This window comes from Myxocyprinus asiaticus, chromosome 19 (genome assembly GCF_019703515.2).
Source record: "Myxocyprinus asiaticus isolate MX2 ecotype Aquarium Trade chromosome 19, UBuf_Myxa_2, whole genome shotgun sequence".
Lineage (NCBI taxonomy): Eukaryota > Metazoa > Chordata > Actinopteri > Cypriniformes > Catostomidae > Myxocyprinus > Myxocyprinus asiaticus.
The window spans coordinates 23,639,050-23,659,217 of record NC_059362.1 but is presented as its reverse complement, the minus strand read 5'-3'; the positions used below and the strand labels follow the sequence as shown (position 1 = coordinate 23,659,217).

The 20,168-nt window shown below is 40.2% G+C and overlaps 1 protein-coding gene across 4 annotated transcripts in view; it reads right to left on the bottom strand.

Annotated features, from left to right (window-relative positions):
* The window catches only part of LOC127410002 (palladin-like), a 157,350-nt gene that overhangs the window by 112,883 nt on the left and 24,299 nt on the right, over nucleotides 1-20,168 (bottom strand). Inside the window, exon 1 of one of the 4 annotated variants that reach the window (XM_051644976.1) lies at nucleotides 2,577-2,725. The exons of the other annotated variants lie outside the window; for them this stretch is intronic. The gene's annotated coding sequence lies outside the window, so the exon portion shown is untranslated. Of the gene's footprint in view, nucleotides 1-2,576; nucleotides 2,726-20,168 lie in introns of those variants that run through there. 4 annotated transcript variants of the gene reach the window in all.

The window sequence follows — 20,168 nt, the reverse complement described above, 5'->3', positions numbered from 1 at the left end:
AAGGAAATTTGTCATTATATTCCTAAAATTCACCATCATTGTGTTTAAAACTTGGTGAGGTAATGTTATGTCGAGTTTTGAATGTACACTCACCGACCACTTTATTAGGTATGCCTGTTTACCTACTTATTCATGCAATTATCTAATCAGCCTTTTGTGTTGCAGCAGTGCAATGCATAAAATCAGGCAGATACGGGTCAGGAGCTTCAGTTAATGTTCACATCAACCATCAGAATGGGGGAAAAATGTGATCTCAGTGATTTGGGCCGTGGCATGATTGTTGGTGCCAGAAGGGCTGGTTTGAGTATTTCTATAACAGCTGATCTCCTGGGATTTTCACGCACAACAGTCTCTAGAGTTTACTCCAAATGGTGCCAAAAACAGTAAGCATCCAGTGAGCGGCAGTTCTTCGGACTGAAACACCTTGTTGATGAGAGAGGTCAACGGAGAATGGCCAGACTGGTTTGAGCTGACAGAAAGTCTACGGTAATCCAGATAACCACTCTACACAATGTGAGTAGAATAGCATCTCAGAATGCACAACACATCGAATCTTGAGGCAGATGGGCTACAACATCAGAAGACCACGTACGGTTCCACTTCTGTCAGCCAAGAACAGAAAGCTGAGGCTACAGTGGCACAGGCTCACTAAAATTGAAAGACTGGAAAAACATCGCCTGGTTTGATGAATCTTGATTGCTGCTGAGGTACACTGATAGTAGGCCCACTGCAGCCTCAGCTTTCTGTTCTCGACATGGTCTTCTGCTGTTGTAGCCCATCCGCCTCAAGGTTTGACGTGTTGTGCATTCTGAGAAGCTATTCTGCTCACTACAATTATAGTGGTTATCTGAGTGGTTATCTGAATTACTGTAGCCTTTCTGTCAACTCGAACCAGTCTGGCCATTCTCCGCTGAACTCTCTCATCATCAAGGCATTTCCGTCCGCAGAACTGCTGCTCACTGGATGCTTTTATTTTTCGCACCATTCTCTATACACTTCAGAAAATTGTTGTGCGTGAAAATCCCAGGAGATCAGCTGTTATAGAAATACTCAAACCAGCCCGTCTGGCACCAACAAGCATGCCACGGTCGAAATCACTGAGATCACATTTTTCCCCATTCTGATGGTTGATGTGAACATTAACTGAAGCTCCTGAGCTGTATCTGCATGATTAGATAATCGCATGAATAAGTAGGTGTACAGGTGTACCTAATAAAGTGGTCGTAAGTGTATGTGAGAATATATACGTTTGATTGTGAGATGTTGGGCATATGCGTTTGAAATTCTATTGACCTCTTTTGCTAGAATGTGTCTCATATGTACGTCATCTGCTTAGTACACTGTCTCCCACTTTTTCTTCTTTCTGTCTTTCTTTCTTACTTCCTTTCTTCTCATGCATGAATACCTGAAATAATCAGTTTGGCTTCTCCTAAATTTGGCTTAACATAGATCTAAGATACAACCTTATCGGTTAGTGTGTGTGATGTGTATTTGTGTGTTGGAGGTGTGAACGAATTCTTCTTTTCACATTATATATGATCAGATCAGATGCAAATCAGATGTTCTGTTTATAATTCTATACATTTATGATAAATTACTCTTCCTGAGTGGAACCAATCTTTTGTCCGGGTCAGGATTGCGGTCCATTAATTGGTGACCTCTGTTATAGTCTGTGTGTGTTTGCCTTGGGTATTATATTTCTCTGCCCGTAAACCTATTCCTGAAGTTCATGACAAATGCTGAAGTCACACAGAGTGCAATCAGTGGAAGAGTCATTTTCCACCCTGTTCACAATTTACATCATAGGTCAGAGGTTAAAGGTGAGAGGTTTCAGAGGGAGGATAGAACAGAGGGTAGCTGACAGGAATGAAGACAGCGCAAGAGAAAAAGAGAGAGATGCCCCAAATAGAAATACTGATAAATGAACAAACAGCAGCTGAATTATGCCAGCAATCCACAGTCCATGTGACATTTACCAGCCTGTGTCTAATAGGAAACCCACACTCTTACACTTGTTTTATAAACATTGTCTGAATAACTCTGATGGTATTTGCCATCTCACTGACTACTTGGTAGTATAATAGGCACAGTACTTTCACAAAATCTACTAATTCTTCTCAAAATCTCTTTCTATAGTACACACTAAATATTAAATGTGATGCTCAGCACATCCTTTTGTATTTATTAATTTATTACACAGTTAATGGTTAAGAGATACAGTAACTGGACAAATCACATGATCTCCTCTGACAAATGTACTATACTCATTAAGAAAGACATAAACTGAGATAAAGATAATCATCCACAAGATAATGAGTATCAGATTTATTATACGTGTTTGCTTGAATAAACATTTTAAATATGCAACAAATGTGCACCCAAAGCTTATATAAAAAATGAATTCTTTGTATTAATTTTGAAATATAAACAAAGCGGCATCTACAATTTGATATTACAGTTTCAAAAAATGTCAGAATTTCAATGGTTTTTTTTAAGATGACTGAAGCAACAGGAGGTAAAGAATAACTGATTTCTGTAAAGTCACTTTTTAGACTTCAAAGTTCAGTTGAACTTACCTGAGTTCTATGCTTTACTTGCTTTCTAAAGTATATCCACAAACAGTGACTAAACATGCAGATTCTGACTGTACGAAATGCCTACACACTTTTCCTGAATGCCTATACAAGCCCGAGAAATCTTTCAGTCACTCACACATAGACTTACTCTCAGCCACTGTGAGTAGTACTGATTGAAACACACATACACAGCTAAGTAGAAAGAGAGAGAGAGAGAGAGAGAGAGAGAGAGAGAGAGGGAGGGAGGGAGGGAGCACAAGGCTGAAATGCAAAAGTCTACTTGAGGAGAGAAACAGGGAGAGAGAGACACACTGTGAATAATGATTCAGTTGCACTCCAACTCTTTTGTACATTTCCATTTCGCCCATTCTCAATTGGTTCTTTTTGATTCTATCTTATGCAAACGCTACTGTGGCTTCATCCAGCATTTCCTCAAATTAACATTCCCATGTTACTTGAAATATTTGACTTTGCTTTCTGTTTTTTGAATTGGCCTTGAATTGAATTCAAGACTTTCTTGCTCAATTCCACTGGCTCAAGTCAAAAGAGTACACTCCTAAGTTTCTATGATATTCTGGCCCCCAGATATAGCTTGGGCCCCTCCTTCAGAGTGAGTCCATGGGATTTTTTGCCTGTTTTATCATCTACCAGATGAAAAGTGAACATCTGATCACTTAGAAAAGTAATATCACCTATTATTACCTCTCCTCCCCAAGCAGCACTATTTGAGGTATAATTCATGTCTGTAACACAGATGTTGCGCGACGAGTTACATTCCAAAATTTAATACTTAAGGTTAAGGGGTTTGCTGAAATTCCTTCTCTTAGTATGAGCAATAATAGTAGTAATACTTGCCTAAGTCAGCACCACTAATTGCATGGAAGCAATTGAAGAGGTAAACCTGAGTCTTGAAGTGTGCTTGGTGTGTTTGAGGAGGGGAGAGAGAGAGAGAATAATGGGACTAATTTAATAGTGCGTGCATTCTGTCTGTGTGTAGACTGACCATCAGGTCAGGAATAATCTTCGGGGATCAGTAATATTTGAGGCCCAGTGAATTCTCTCTGTTAAGGACACACAATAGTCAAACACAGAAACTTCTTCAGCTGTTTCTCGTGCCAGCGCCATGTCAATCCAGGTCACAGTCCAGTGGGCACCTTACACACCAAACACACACACTGACACACTAACACATTTACACAGGCAGCAATCATTGTTACCAGCCTGTTAACTACATTTGTACATACCTGTCAGTGTGTATTGGAATTTCTATTTATGTGTATGTTAATTTACACTCACTGACCACTTTATTTGAAACACAAATGGGACTTTTCCACTGCACGGTACAGCTCGACTCGACTCGACTCTGCTCGCTATTTGGGGGTTTTGCATTGTGGATAGTACCTGGTCCCTGGTACTTTTTTTAGTACCACCTCAGTCGAGGTTCCAAGCGAGCCGGGCCGATACTATATGTGACGTCAAAACCCTGCAGATCACTGATTGGTCAGAGAGAATCTTCACTACCAGCGTCACTGGATTTGCGACATGGGACATCAACCCGCTAGTTTTAAAGTTAGCAACAGCGATAGCTGTATCATTTGTTCATGCAGCTTTTGAATTGTAAAAAGAAATGGCTGTGCGCAAAACCACACTGTGGTCAATAAACGAGGTGCAGACATTCCTCTTGTTAGCGACGAACAAAACGACGCGAAACAAAAAAGACTTTCAGGAAGTGTCTCAGCTGTTGGCCGCACACGGCTACCACCAGACCTACCAACAGTGTAGGGAAAAGTTAAAAAAACTTAAAAGTGAATACAGAAACATCAAGGACCACAACAGCCGGAGTGGTTCAAACAGAAGAAAGTGGAAGTGGTTTCGACCAAATGGACACAATCTATCGGCAATAGACCGGCGAGCAATGGGCGGGAGGGTGCCCTGGACTCGGCCACGGAGTTGTTGGAGTCCATGATGGAGGATGGTATCTTTTGTTACATTAACTCTATATTCTGCTTGAAGCTTCACTTTATTTAGTTGACCAGCTACTGGAAAGCTTGCTTCTAAAACAACCAGGCCAATTTAACTGTTACACTTGTGTAAAATCACTATGCAACAACTGCTTTATGCAGCACAGCAGTAGCTAACAGCTAGTGGTCGTGTTATTGTTTATGGTCAGTAATGTTTGTGTCACGTTTAAGATGATGTCACGGCAGTAGAGGCGGTGCAACTATGACGATCAGCGTATAATCCCACCCACGTTGAGGCTGCACTAAACTGCAGTGGAAAAGCAAGCTCAGAAAAGTAAAGCGAGCAGAGACGAGTCAAACCGTAACGTGCAGTGGAAAAGTGCCATATAGTTCTAATAAAGTGGCTGATATGGTCTACTGCTGTTGTAGCCCATCTGCCTCAAGGTTCGATGTGTTGTGCATTCTGAGATGCTATTCTGCTCACTAAAATTGTACAGAGTGGTTATCTGAGTTACCGTAGCCTTTCTGTCAGCTCGAACCAGTCTGTGCATTCTCTGCTGACCTCTCTCATCAACAAGGCATTTCCGTCCCCAGAACTACTGCCCATTGGATGTTTTTTTGTTTTTGGCACCATTCTGTGAAAACTATAGAGACTGTTGTGCGTGAAAATCCCAGGAGATTAGCAGTTACAGAAATACTCAAATCAGCCCATCTAGCACCAACAATCATGCTACAGTCAAAATCACTGTGATCACATTTTTTCCCAATTCTGATGATGTATGTGAACATTAACTGAAGCTCCTGACCCGTATCTGCATGATGTTATGCATTTCACTGCTGCCACACATTTGGCTGGTTAGATAATCGCTTGAATAAGTAGGTGTACAGGTGTTCCTAATAAAGTGATCAATGAGTGTATAAATACTTGTACTGTATTTGTGAAAGTATTCAGTGTGTTTAGGCCTGTTTAAACTAAGTCCAAATTTTTGGCATGAAAACACACACACAAAGGTTTAGAATCAAGCAAGTCCAAAAATATACAGCAATAATCCATTTTTATTGTTTTTTCAGAGGGTATGGTCACATTTTTATTATGTGGATGCCAAACAATGTTTTCAGGTATCTGAACTTTTTTCAGAGAATGTAAAAAAAAAAATTACATCGAACTTGAATATTGGTGCAAAAAAACCCAAAAACAAATGGTCATATTTTTGTGTTGCTTAGTAAGATCTTGATGTGAACAGACTGGAAAAAAAAACTGCAAATCAGATCTCTGTAAAACTTTACAATAAGGTTTCATTTGTTTACATTAATTAATGCAGTAGATATCACAAATAACTTATGAACAATATATTTAACAATATATCTAACAGAATTTATTTATCTTTGTAATGTTAGTTAATAAAAATACAATTGTTCAGCTTTAGTTATGTTCATAACGCATTTACTAATGTTAACATACAGTTAACTAAATGTAAAAAATATATTAGTACTGTATATGTTGAAATTAATATGAAATTAATAAATGCTGTAAAAGTACTGTTTATTGTTAGTTCATAGTATCTAGTGTAATTAACAATAGACTTAACAAATGAAACCTTATTGTGAAGTGTTACCCAGATCTCTTTAATTTCTCAATTCTATCTCCTACATGGCAATAAAATTACATGGAGAGCAAGAGGAGACATTTATTTTGTCTCCTGCTTCTCAGAGTTTCAGGAAGAGATATCAACAAAGTCTGCAATCAAATGTCTGAGATTTCAGTATGAACTCAAAACATTTCTCATCAAATTGTTCCAAGACCAAACGATCTTAACTATGTTATTCACATTACTTTTATAGCTCTACACACATACTGTACAACGATGGTCTCATTTGTGTCCATTTTTATTTCTCCTAAGGAATTTTAGGAGAACTGAGAAAAGGTTGATGCTTAAAGGAAGCATAACTGGGATCTCCATTAAGCCTTCTGAGCCTTTAAAGAGCAAACTCTGAGCAATGCAATTTTCTTTTGGGCACCTTGGGTCTGTTCAAATGCCGGTCTACAGAGCGCTGTTCATATACAACCAAATGCATTGAGTCCCAGACAGAAATACCTTCTTGTCGGGATTAAAATAGACGTAGCAGAGAAAGAGAGCTAAAACAGAGTTAACAGCACCTGGTCTCGGTCAAACAGATGGTTCTCACCTGCTTCATCAGTGCATTCTGGGATAGTGAGATACAGAAGTATATAGGCCGCCTTATCACTGATAACTGTTTTTGGAACCGGCATAGGCATGTTATATATTTGCACAATAACACAATTGTTTTGTGTACAGTTCAGCTAATCCTTTATTTGGGGTGAGGTTAGACGTGTTGTGGCATATTGAGATTATAACAGCGCAGACCTTCAAAGTTAGTTAGTGAAACTCCAACTGAGTGACTCTTAGTCTTTCAGTCAATAAACAGGTGGAACATTTGGGTGTGGTATTTATGGAGCTTGTTGCAAAGAGTGCTCTGAAAGTGCACATACCCGCACACACACAAACACACATTCTCTCCCACACATACACACATATCCGTGCATCCAAGCATTTATAAACCAACACACACTGGTACACACTGATGCATAGAGGCATCCACACCCATTTTATATTTAGAAGAAAGTCTGGCACAAAGCAGTATGTATACATGACTGCTTTCTCCCCTACCAACACTTCTATAAAATTCACACAGATTTTTTTTTCTATCATGGGGACCTATCATTAGACAGTTAATTTAATGTCGTTCAGTCAATGTTGTATATTTACTATCTTGCCCCTGTGACTTTCAGCATGTTGGAAAAACTAATCGTCAACTCAGATTTTGCATTAATGAAAAGAAGCGCGATTAATAGAGCTGATAGTGAATTACCTGTTGCGTGACACTTTGTAGAGCTATGTCATTCAGTAGATCAGATGTCATTTTGTGGAATCGATATGGTACATCCCATGTGTTGATGTACCAATGTTGAACAGAAATTGTTACAATATGAGTGTAAGTGTATTTTCTGATTGGATATTGTTGAACCACAGGGTCTGAATGATGAATTTAATTTGTCATGTTTTCTATGATTCTATTTTGTTTTGTTTTTTGCCCTCCAGATGATGGTTGCTGTGCCGACACATGATATGGGCTTTTGGATCATATGATCGCTATGTGTTTGTATTAGACTAATTGATCACATGTGTGTTGGATGATTGAAGAATATAAGTGTGTTCATTGTATATAGATTAAGACAAACACTGAAGAAGGTCTGGTGGGACCGAAACATTTGTGTCTATTTTAATATGCATGGAGCACTGTAATTGCACATTTTTGTATTGATAGAATAACAAAAGAAGAACACTGGATATCTCGGCTGATAATCCCTCTTTTTGTGGATAAATAAAATTTGTATTGACCATTGACTTTGATTATTTTTATTCTAGGCTAATGATATTTTCTATCCCCTATCCCTAAACCAACCTTACAAGCCTTTCTGCTATTTTAGATTTGCAGTAGAACAATATTATGGTCATTAGGTGATTTCATGTGGGGGCATTAGGATGTGTGATTTACACTTTGTCATCAGCAGAGTGCTCAAGCATTGAAAGCGTATGGCCCGATTTTTATAATGTGTATAATCTGAAGGCACAGTATGCATATGCACATGGAATTATTTGCACTAATTAGTGGGTCCACAAGGTGGCAACACTCACAATTGAGCCATTGCTTTCATGAAGAAGCACTTGAAGAAGATGTTACTGCCGCTAAACATAAGAAGATGAAGGTGAAAACAACAACAGTGAATGTTCACATCAAGAGCACGTGTGCGAGGAGGTCTGGAGATACCTGCATTTGTATAACTCGAGTCTAAAGGAATATAAGAACATCTTTATGTGTCTAAAAACTCCTGAAGAGAAATAGTCCAGTATCTCACAGCAGTTGTAGCACACATGCGGCAACCGCCTGTATATGCGTGCGCAGTGAAATTAAGTATACTTTTTTTTTTTTACCCCCTTTTTCTCCGCAATTTGGAATGCCCAATTCCCACTACTTAATAGGTCCTCGTGGTGGCATGGTTACTCACCTCAATCCGGCTGGCGGAGGACAAGTCTCAGTTGCCTCCGCTTCTGAGACAGTCAATCTGCGCTTCTTATCACATGGCTTGCTGTGCATGACACCGTGGAGACTCACAGCACATGGAGGCTCATGCTAATCTCCGCAATCCATGGTTACCCCATGTGACTACCTTCTCTAGCAACTGGGCCAGTTTGGTTGCTTAGGAGACCTGGCTGGAGTCACTCAGCATGCCCTGGATTCAAACTAGTGACTCCAGGGGTGGTAGTCAGCGTCAATACTTGCTAAGCTACCCAGGCCCCCTGATATGAAGTATATTTTGAAAGGCTAGCCAGTAAATGTTTGCATCAAAACCAAATTATAGGCTACTTTGTGCTTAACCCAAACCCAGTCCCAAACCCAATACCTAACCCTACCATAACCCCATTTATTTATTTATTTATTTAGCATTTTTAGAATTTAAAAAAAGAAAATATTCATTATTTATGACCCTAACCCTAACCTAACCCTAACAACATTATTGTCTCCCTTTTGAGGACACCACCTACACTGTAAAAAGTGGTAACCTGAAAATGTTAGCTTAAGGAACGCTAGTTACTTATGTAACTATGGTTCTGTGAATTCCAGATGACCACCAGAGGTGGTGCTTAAACACTAGTGGATTATTGCAGCACCAGATAGATAGGTTGAGAGAATATACCAACAAAGACATGTAGTGACGTAGGCTGAGCCTCGAGGATAATAGCCACATTAGCTCAGTGTTCAGCCTTGGTACATCTTTCTCACGCATTCCAAGTGACAAAAACTCTGGTGGTCATCTGGAATTCACAAAACCACAGTTACCATAGCATTCTGTTTCATTCCTCCTGACCCCCAGAGGCGGTGCTTAAGCACAAGTGGTTGACTACTACCAACATAGTCATGAGGAATGCCACTCACCTGAAAAACAGTCAAGGCTATCCCTGAAGAACCTCTAAACTCACAGCATGAGGGGTAGAAATATTGACCTTGTAGAAGCCAGCAAAGGTACATGGAGAAGCCCAGGTAGTAGCTGCACAGATATCTGCCACAGAGTCTCCTCTAACAGCAGCCCAAGATGTAGACACAGCTCAGGTAGAATGACAAGAGATACCTCCTGGCAAGGGCTTTTGGGCTTTCTTGTATGTCGGAGTGATCATCTCCACAATCCAAAGGTTCGAAACAGCAGCAAACAGAGAAAGTCAAGCACAAGTGGTAAATCCCACACAGGAAAATGGGGGTTGCGGGCTGGCCCCCTTTTAAAAAACTACAAACAAGATTATGGGAACCAAGTGTAGAACCATTAACTGGTACACGATACGCAGAAATGGCTGCAAATGTATACATTTAATGTGGAAGCTGCCTTGCCTGCATTAAAGAGATGTCACAAAAAACTCAAAACTCTTGGAACCTCACAAAGTGTAGTATCGAACCCACTATCCCTGCACCATGAAGAGAAAAATTCCAATGCTCAGCGTAGAGCTGACGTGTGGATGCAGCCCTAGCACTAACAATAGTATGAACAACAGCAGGTTCACTATCTGTTAGAAGAGGGTTGGACCCAGAGGCCAAACCCAAAGCTGCAGACGGGCTGGATCCGGGTGCCAAACACCACCGACCATCTGTGATAGCAGATCTTTCTGGAGTGGAAGCTGCCACGATCTGCCCACAAATAGTCTCAGAAGTATGGGAAAACAAGGCCTGGCTGGCCATCGGGGTTCTACAAGAAGCACCCTGTGGTTGCACAGGGAGATCCTGTGTAATGTCTCCCACAACAGTGGAATAGAAGGAAATGCATAAAGTAGGCAGTTCAGCCACTGGTGAGACAGTGCATCCTGCCCTAACGGGCTGGATGTCTCTGTCCTCACAAACCACAAGCGACAATGGGTGGTCGCCTCTGATGTGAATCCGTCCACTTCTGCTTTGCCAAACTGATGCCATATGCTCTGCATCACATCTAGGAGTGAAGCATCCATTCTCCCAGATGCAGAAGATCCCTTGAGAGAGCATCTGCTACCAGATTGCTCAACCCCGGGAGGTGAACCACCCTCAGTGATGTTAGTCAGGGAAGAGACCAAGTGAGAATATTGTGAGTGAGATGCAAGGACTTGAGCGACGTCGTGCCACCCTGATGGTTCAGGTGGAACACCGTCAAGGTGTTGTCAGACCAAATGAGGACATGACAGCCTGCCAGAACTGGCAAGAAATACTGCAGGGCTAGGAAAACCGCACGTAACTCCAGGAGGTTAATGTGGCCATGGACTGATCTGAAGACCAACGGCAACAAATACCCCTTTGATTCCATGTTGCTCTCCACCCCCAGAGGGAAGCATCAGTCGTGACCACTTCCTGATGAGAAGGATTGACCCCTAGGGGTACACCTGTCATTAAAAACTCCCAGCAATTCCATTGTGTCAATGCATGAGCACAATGGTGGGAAACAACATTCAACCGATGACGATGTCTAGTGGGGTTCAACCGCAAACTGTTGTTCCACCACTGGAGAGGTCTGAGGTGGAATAAGCCCAGCATCCCTATAAGCTGTAGTAACACTCTGTATGGTGACATACTTCCCAGTCAGAAACAAACAAGAGCTGCAGAATATTACCTGCCCAAGCATGTGACAGAGTGGCAGACATTGCACGAGAGTCCAGAGTCATTCCAATGAAAGTAACCGATTGCACCAGAATCAGGCAACCCTTTGTCTCGTTTACAGCGAGACCCAGTTTCTGCACATGCTCTAAAAGCAGTCTGGTGTCTTGGACAGCTTGATCCCTTGAGGGGGCACAAAGCAGCCAGTCATCAAAATAAGGAAGGATCCACATACCTCTGGACCATAGAAGATACAGTGAAAACACAAGGGGCCAGAGACAGACCGAATGATATGACCTTGAATTGGTAGGCTAGGTTTTCAAAACTGAATCAAAGAAACTTCCTGTGCTGAGGTGCAATCGGAACATGAATGTATGCGTCCTTCAAGTCGACGCTCATAAACCAATCCTCCCTCATGACAGACCGAAGAACGTCGGTTGCGCATAACATTCGAAAGGGCAGAGTTTTCAGGAACAAGTTTAGATGCCTTAAATCAAGAATTGGACGAAAACCACCATTTTTTTCAGAACTACAAAATAAGTTGAATAAAAACCTTCCCTTTGAACAAGGGGATGAACCTTTTCTGTGGCTCCCTTCACCAACAGAGAACTCTTTTTCCTGAGAGAGCGCCACTAAACAAACTGCATCCCTGACCACTGTAGGGACAATCCTTGAGAACTTGGGTGGCTGGCATCAAAACTGAAGAGCATACCCCCTGCTCAGGGTAGTCAAAACCCAGGGATCTACTGTTGTGCTCCTCCAGTACTGTAGGTATTGCATTGAAAAACTTTCGGCTGCCAGCCCAAGCACTTCAGGCTTTATGGCTGCAACTTTTCGTGGGTGTGGGGGGCGGGGGGGGGGGGGGGGCTTGGGGGGTGGTGCTGGCATGGTCCCCCTGGCAACTGCCAATAAGGAGGCCAAAAACATCGAGCATCATCAGCAGCACGGTGCCTCTGAGGGCTCTGAGGCGGTGGTGTAGGATGATGGCAAAGCATGTTCTGGCTTTGTATAGCGATGGCGAGCTTGAGCTGTCGGCACCTTAAAGGCAGGATTGCGCTGCACCAGCCACAAACAATTTCACCCTCTTTTCCAGCAGTTCTGGAATGTTAGGCCCAAAGGGGTGCCCAGGAACGGTTGGGAGGTCCCGCAGAGTCTTCTTACAATCCTCAGGCAGTTTCGCCTGAGCAAGCCACACTTGGCGGCGGGCTGCCTGAAGTGTGCTGGTAAGAGTACCTAGTTCACAGGTCACATGGCACATAGTCGGAAGAGTCGTCTGCAGGAACTGAGAAACTGAGGGGTCAACTTTGCTGACTCCAATGTACTGGTGGTAGCGAGGAGTAATTGACAGATTGTATTCCCAGCATGGGTAATATAGGCAGCAGATTCGAATGCCTTTTTCAGCAACGAGTCTGTGCGACCACATTAGGCACTGGAGCATCGAACATTGCCCCATAGGGCCTTGTCAGGTGACACCACCAGGGCTGCGGCAGGCTGCTCTAGTTCTTGATCGCGGCCCAACCCGATGGAATCTGCTTCAGCCATAGACGCTAGTGTACGAGCGGTCTTTGATCGCCGCTTAGGTGCACTAGACCCCGTGAGGGAGTTAGAAAATTCAAAGTGTCATCCGAAGAGGACGGAGCTTGTCCTGATGACTAAACTGAATCCCCACTAGAACCTTCTGCAGCTGAAAGACCAGAATGAACATCCTGGGGGGAATGTTGCACAGTAACATCCACAGCAACCATCTGATCGTGAAAAACAGTCAGAAGCACTAGTAGAGATGCAAGTCAAGTTGGTCCAAAACTTTAAATCTCCAAAAAGCACATAAAGGCAGCATAAAAGTAATCCATACTACTCAAATGTTTTAATTCACGTCTTCTGAAGAGATACAATTGGTTTTGGGTGAAAAACAGACCAAAATGTAACTCAAAGATCAACTCAACATCTTCTCAAGATGCTTTTCCAATCACCATGTTGACTTCTGTATTTCCTAATGGAGACCAGATGACACAAACTAAAACAAGTTCTAGTCCTTTCCTGATGCATTTACCTACAAGATGCTCTACATTATAAGTTTAAAAAAATGTTATGTTCTCTAAAAAAAACAAACCATTAATCTGACAAATATATCCAAACAAATGCTAGACATGAGGATTACTGAGGACTATCGTCTATTCAGATAAGTCAATGACTGTAGCACAACACTGAGAACATTGAGAAAGCCTCCAGCACTGAAGCTCAGCTGAAATGGAGTAAAGGTATCATGGATTTTTAACCAGTTAAAAGGCTTCATTCTTAGTATGTCAGCTTGTTTCAGTTTATATAGCACATACAAATTATATTTGGAAACAATTTACAATGAGATTCTATATATACATTAAGATTAGTTCATGCTTTTGGTATCATGAACTAACAATATTTCTAACAGCATTTCATAATCTTGGTTTTTGTTAATATACTGTATATATACAGTATATATACTGTACACTCACTCAGCACTTTATTAGGAAAACCTGTTCACCTACTTATTCATTAGATTATCTAATCAGCCAATCATGTGGCAGCAGTGTAATGTATGAAATCATGCAGATACGGGTCAGAAGCTTCAGTTAATGTTCACATCAACCATCAGAATGGGGAAAAATATGATCTCAGTGATTTCGACCATTGCATGATTGTTGGTGCCAGTCGCGCTGGTTTGAGTATTTCTGTAACTGCTGATCTCCTGGGATTTTAATGCACAGCAGTCTCTAGAGTTTACTCACAATGGTGCCAAAAACAAAAAACACCCTGTGAGTGGCAGTTTTGCGGATGAAAATGCCTTGTTGATGAGAGAGGTCAGCAGAGAATGGCCAGACTGGTTTGAGTTGACAGAAAGGCTTCGGTAACTCTGATAACTACTCTGAATAATTGTAGTGAGCAGAATAGAAACACATCAAACCTTGAGGTGGATGGGCTACAACAGCAGAAGACCACATAGCACACTTTATTAGGTACCTGTCATGTGTATTTTGTTGATTCATGTCTTTTATTTTGAAAAGTTTAGTTCCTGTTCCCTGGTCATGTGATTTCATGTTTTCCCTCCATGTTCATGTGTCATGTTTTCATTGGTTTATTGTTTAATTATCTTGTTAGAGTTCTGTTTTTCATTGGTTAACTTGTTTGTCTTGTTCTCCCATGTCTTGTATTTAAGCCCTCATGTTTGCAATTGTCCATTGTCAAGTATTGAATGTAGATGTGAATGTAGCTGTCTAGTCTAGTCTAGTCTAGTCTAGTCTAGTCTAGTCTAGTCTAGTCTAGTCTAGTCTAGTCTAGTCCATGTTTTTGTTAGATCACGTTTATGGTTAGTGTTTTTTGGATTTCACTTATATAATAAACTGCACTTGGGTTCTCTACACTTCGTCATTGTCATCATCTTCATCATTGCCAGCAGCCAGCAGCGTTACAGTACTATAGTGTATTAGGTACCATAGACCATAGTATTCCTAATAAAGTGCTTAGTGTGTGTGTGTATATATATATATATATATATATATATATATACAGTATAAATATTAATCATTGTTAGTTCATGTGGATAATGCATTAATTAATGTTAAAATAACATAACAAATTTCCTTGTTTATCTGTATTATTGTGCACACATACAGTTAGACCAAAAGTTTGTTTCTCTTCCTGTATTGTGTTTGTGTGTACATCACAAACTTAAGAAAGCAATAAAACTAGATCTGCCTCAGAGACAAAGTCACAAACTCTATATGACATCTGCCTTCTACAAACATTACAATTGCCTTTTGCTGCTTACCATTGTGAAAAAAATATACACAATATTTCTTTTGAAATAGATTACACAGATGCAGATCTATGCACACTGCTGGGGCCAATAGGCTGTTTATGAGCCAAAGTTGACATGCTCGCCTCTCAGTTTTAACAATTTGCAGTTGTAGAAAACATAAAGATCTCAATCTGATGGAGGTCTTTTAACTGCTGTAAAACAGACCCATTCAAGGACAGAGACACACACATGCATGCACACACCCACACTGATGTAATCTCTCTTGGACATTAAGGATGCTTTGCTGGTTTAATAACATCTGTTAAACCGGATCTGTTAAAATGTTCAGAGCTTTCTAAAATGTTCTCTAATTATTGCCTAAAGTAGGTCTTTGCATTATGTATTATAATGTATATCAATAAGTATCATTAATGTCTTTAAAGCCTTAAAGTTTATTATAAAACCTTTAAAATAAAAACAATCGGTCCTGTGGGAGAAAACACCAAGTACTGTAGTATATACTATGAGTGTCATCACATAGAAATCTTACACACATTACACTTGTTTTTTTTTCTTCCTTTAAAAATTAACTGAAAAAAAAATAAAAATAAAAAATAAAACAGCACAATTCGTTGTCATTTCAATCTTTTAGTAGTTTTAAAAGTATTTTACTCTATTAAAATTTCCAAGTGTACATGAATCCTTCTTAAGTACCCCCAGGTATATATGTGAATATATGGGTCTTGGAAAGCTAAATGTACAACTTCACCGTGGAAAACTTGAACCTCAGCTGGAATGTGGCACTATTGAGACTAATGTTTCACCAACATGTCCTTAAGAAATGCTGAGTTTTAAACAGTTTCAGGGCTTTATTGACTGTATCTTAAAAACCTCTTACATTTCTGATATACACCATAATAGGGCATAACCAGCTCTCCTTATTTAAATCAACAATTAGTTTTAAAGTATATTAAATGATATACCAGAGCCATTTAAAAAGGTTCAATTTCATGAATGAGCAATCATAAAATCATCTACAGTTACACTATTAAACATGAGACCATCCATTGGGAAACATGGAGAAATTTTCACATTGACAAACGCCATTTATCAAGCCAAAATACATTCATCTTCATGAACACACTTTATGACTTCAGCTGTCATAATCAGACCACTTCCAAAACAGACCCCCCTTTGTCCCATCACGTGTAACCCTACATGTAATGCCCTACATTTTACTCCAGTGAGTTCCTAAACAGTGAGTAAAGCTGGAATAGAAATAAATAATTCAGTTGGCTCTGACCCCTGTGTAAGCAAGCCTCTCTTAATGCAAAGGTTTACTGGGCTGAATTGGGAGGTGAAGTGCAAATATCAGAGGGGTCAGTTTAACAGCCTCCATTTCAGGCAAAACCACACGCTCTCAGACAGAACTCCCTAGGACTGTGACATCATTACCAGAACTCACGGCGCCTCACCGTTAAACCCCCTGAACTTGGAGGGGTAAAAGGACATGGATTGCGATAAGAAGGAGGATTTATGTGCAGTGTGAAAAGAATCAAGGAACAATTAAAACAACATGAGAGACAGATGGGGACACGATAAGAGCAAGTGATTGAAAGGAAAATGAATGAAGGCTGTGGTTTAATACAGAGAGGGAGAGAGAAAAATTACCAGATGTGCAGTTGGACAGATGAGGAGGTCTGTGTCTTTTGACAGTTTAATAGACAGACTGTAATCCTGTCCCAAAGTGATGGGTAACAAAGATCCAATCTGCTATTAAATTATTTCTGTATGAACTGGAAACACACTTTTATACAGCTGAGTTAGTTCACCCAAAAAGGAAAATTCATTCAGAATCATTTACTTACCCTCATGCCATCCCAGATGTTTTTAGAACAATATCTCAGCTCTGTAGGTCCAAACCATGCAAGTAAATGGTGGCCAGAACTTTGAAGTTCCAAAAGTCACATAAAGGCAGCATAAAAATAATCCATATGACTCAAGTGGTTAAATACATGTTTTAAGAAGCAATATGATAGGTGAGGATGAGAAACAGTTCAATATTAAAGTCCTTTTTTACCATAAATCTCCACTTTCACTTTCACATTCTTCTTTTGTTTTTGGCGATTTGCTTTTTTAGTGCATATCACCACATACTGGGCAAGGAGGAGAATTTTTAGTAAAAATGCACTTCAATATTGATCTGTTTCTAACCTTCTCGAGTCATATGGATTATTTTATGCTGCCTTCATATGCTTTTTGGACCTTCAAAATTCTGGTCACCATTCACTTGCATTGAATGGACCTACAGAGCTGCGATATTCTTCTAAAAATCTTCATTTGTGTTCAGCAGAAGAAAGAAAGTCATACACATCTTGGATGGCATGAGGTCAATAAAAGGATGAGCACATTTTCATTTTTGGGTGAACTATTCCTTTAATACATAATTGTCCCTCACTGGCCATCCGTCTCAGGTTATCCATTCACAAGAGGTCAGGTGAGACACATACTCATTTATATCTGGTATGAAAATGCATCTCAGGTGTGTTTTTGGTGACCACCTGTGATTGCCTTTTGGCAAGGGGAGGAAATCTGATTTCATGACTACATGGATTGCTCACTGTGTCTGTGTGTACTGCATGACAAAAAAATAGACAAAAAGTTGACACATAGTTGCTTTTAGATATACTTCCAATCGCAACTGATGCTTATTTTAAAAAAGCGCAACAGTTTGGATTCAGAAGTAAAAATCTCATTATATTTTTCACAGGGGAATCGATTTTTAACATTAACTTATAAAAAGACCGACATACCATGAGCTGCACAGGCTATTAATCGATGGTATATGCTTCGGCTGATGCCATCAGTTAAAATGTTTTCAGCGTAAAACCAAAAAATTTAAAAAGCAGAATTTGAGGTGTATAATTATGTTACTCATGATCCAGCAGAGAATGATCTACCAATCAGAGAATTGTGCCAAACACAACATGCCAAAAGAGCTCTGCAGCGACCGCCCACTTTGATGCACTGCGAATTATGTAATTGAGCCGGTCTCCCTACACTTTCAAACTACTTATATTTGTTTATATATGAATATTTCGTAAAAAAATTAAAATATATTGTTTAAAACAACAACTTTATATTACTAGTTTATTCAGTTACGTCATTTGCAATGCTTCATGGGATTGTAGTTCATTCCGTAAATCCATTCAAGTGACATGTCTTGTATCTTTGTCTTTTTGTCTGATTTTCAAATACCTTTTTGCTTTAAATCAATATTTGTAATGTTGTGATTCACCTCGGAGCTGGTTGGTTTGATCGGAGAGTTATTTTCACTGAAGGCCGTTCAAAATGTTAAAAACTCCTGTTTTATGATGGATCGACAGGTGAGTAGACGGTCATTGATTGCTGTCCTGGACGCATTATGATAGATCACATGGATTTTTTTCTACCTCCACATATGGTTTGAGTGATGCCTGTATTTAGCTTGCTGCCCCGTTGTGATCAGATCGTCCGAAACAGATGTTAACACCAGGAGTAAACAGGGTCATTCACAGACATGCAAAAAAACACACACATGCACACACCCACGTACACCTGCGTGCATCCAACAGGACACATATAAACACAGACGCACAAACATGCACGCAAATACAATAACCCAGTCATAAAAACAGACGCCTGCTTTTCACCCCAACGAATTTGAATGCAGTAGTCACAATTAAACTGAAGACACAAACAATGCTCAAGTTCAATTTTAGATATGGGTGATACAAGCTACATAATTGATTGCAGGTTAAGGTTCAAAGACTTCCAGTCTCTTGGCCTGAACACAAGAATTCTATCACATTCAGGCCTAACAGCCATATCAAACACCACGTCACGGTACACCCAATGAACCTGACATGCCATTGCCCTACTCCTCCTCCATACTCCTCAAAAATGTGTGTCTGTGCTTTGACCTTGGATGTAACATCTTTATTCCATACATGGTACGGTCCACATGCCTGACCATAAGCTAAGATAACGCAGAATGTTTTCACTTCTGGAATCACCAGGCAGCCGGACGTCAGTGTGCATATTTGTGCATTAGCAAACAGATTTCAAGCATGCCAAAGTGACAGAGTCCTTGTTAACACCATACTGTTCTTTACGTCGGCTGTGTGAGCATGAGTGTGTGTCTGAATCTTAACAAGAAAGTGAGTGTGCAAAGTCAGTTAACGTGTGCATGCTGTTTCACGCAGCTCTATGAGAGGAACCCTTGGTGGCTTTTTTGTCCTGTTATCACGACCTGTGACTTCTATCCACATCTTATCCTCATTTACACCAGCAATATTGTGCTCCTTCATATCTCTGTCATTATTTACTCACCCTCATGTTGTTCCAAATGCCTATGACTTTCTCTTTCTTCCATGGAACACAAAAGAAGATGTTTGGCAATATGTTAGTCTCACTGGATTTCATACAATCAAAGTAACTGGCGACTAAGATTGCCTAACATCTAATTTTTTGTTCCACAGAAGAATGGTAAGTTATTACAGCATTTTCATTTTTGGGTGTACTATCCCTTTAATATCACTGTTTTCAATCATTATATTATATGACTGCCCTTATGGACTTTCCTTATGACATCATTGTCATCATTATCATCACTCTCTCACACTGTCATGCAGTATTCTGGTAGTATTGACTCTTATCAGTCTTGCACACAGGCTGCTGACTTTGCCTATAAGCATACAGTGGAATAATTTATCTTCCTATCAACAGGAAATTGTTCTCACAGCACAAGAGGAAGGAAAGGGAGAGTGGATGCACACTTGTTGATTAGTTAATGACTATGTACTGCAATCAACTGACCACTGGTATCATTAAAACAATATTATAAGACTGAAACTGCATGTAAATAGCATGTTTAAATGTAAATACCCTAAAAAACAAAGTGTGTAATTTCTGTGCCTCTAGCGGCACCAAAAATAATTGCAAAAATAATCAACTTTTTTTTTCAAACTAATTTCAAACGCTACCTAGTCTGTAGTGTCTCAAACAAACAAGTAGTCCTGCCCCAAATTCACACCAAAGGTTGTGCCAATGTTATGTTCAGCCCAGTTGAGCCATTTAAACTAACAGTTTGCAATTCCACTCTGTCCCGCCAGTAGTGCCGAAATT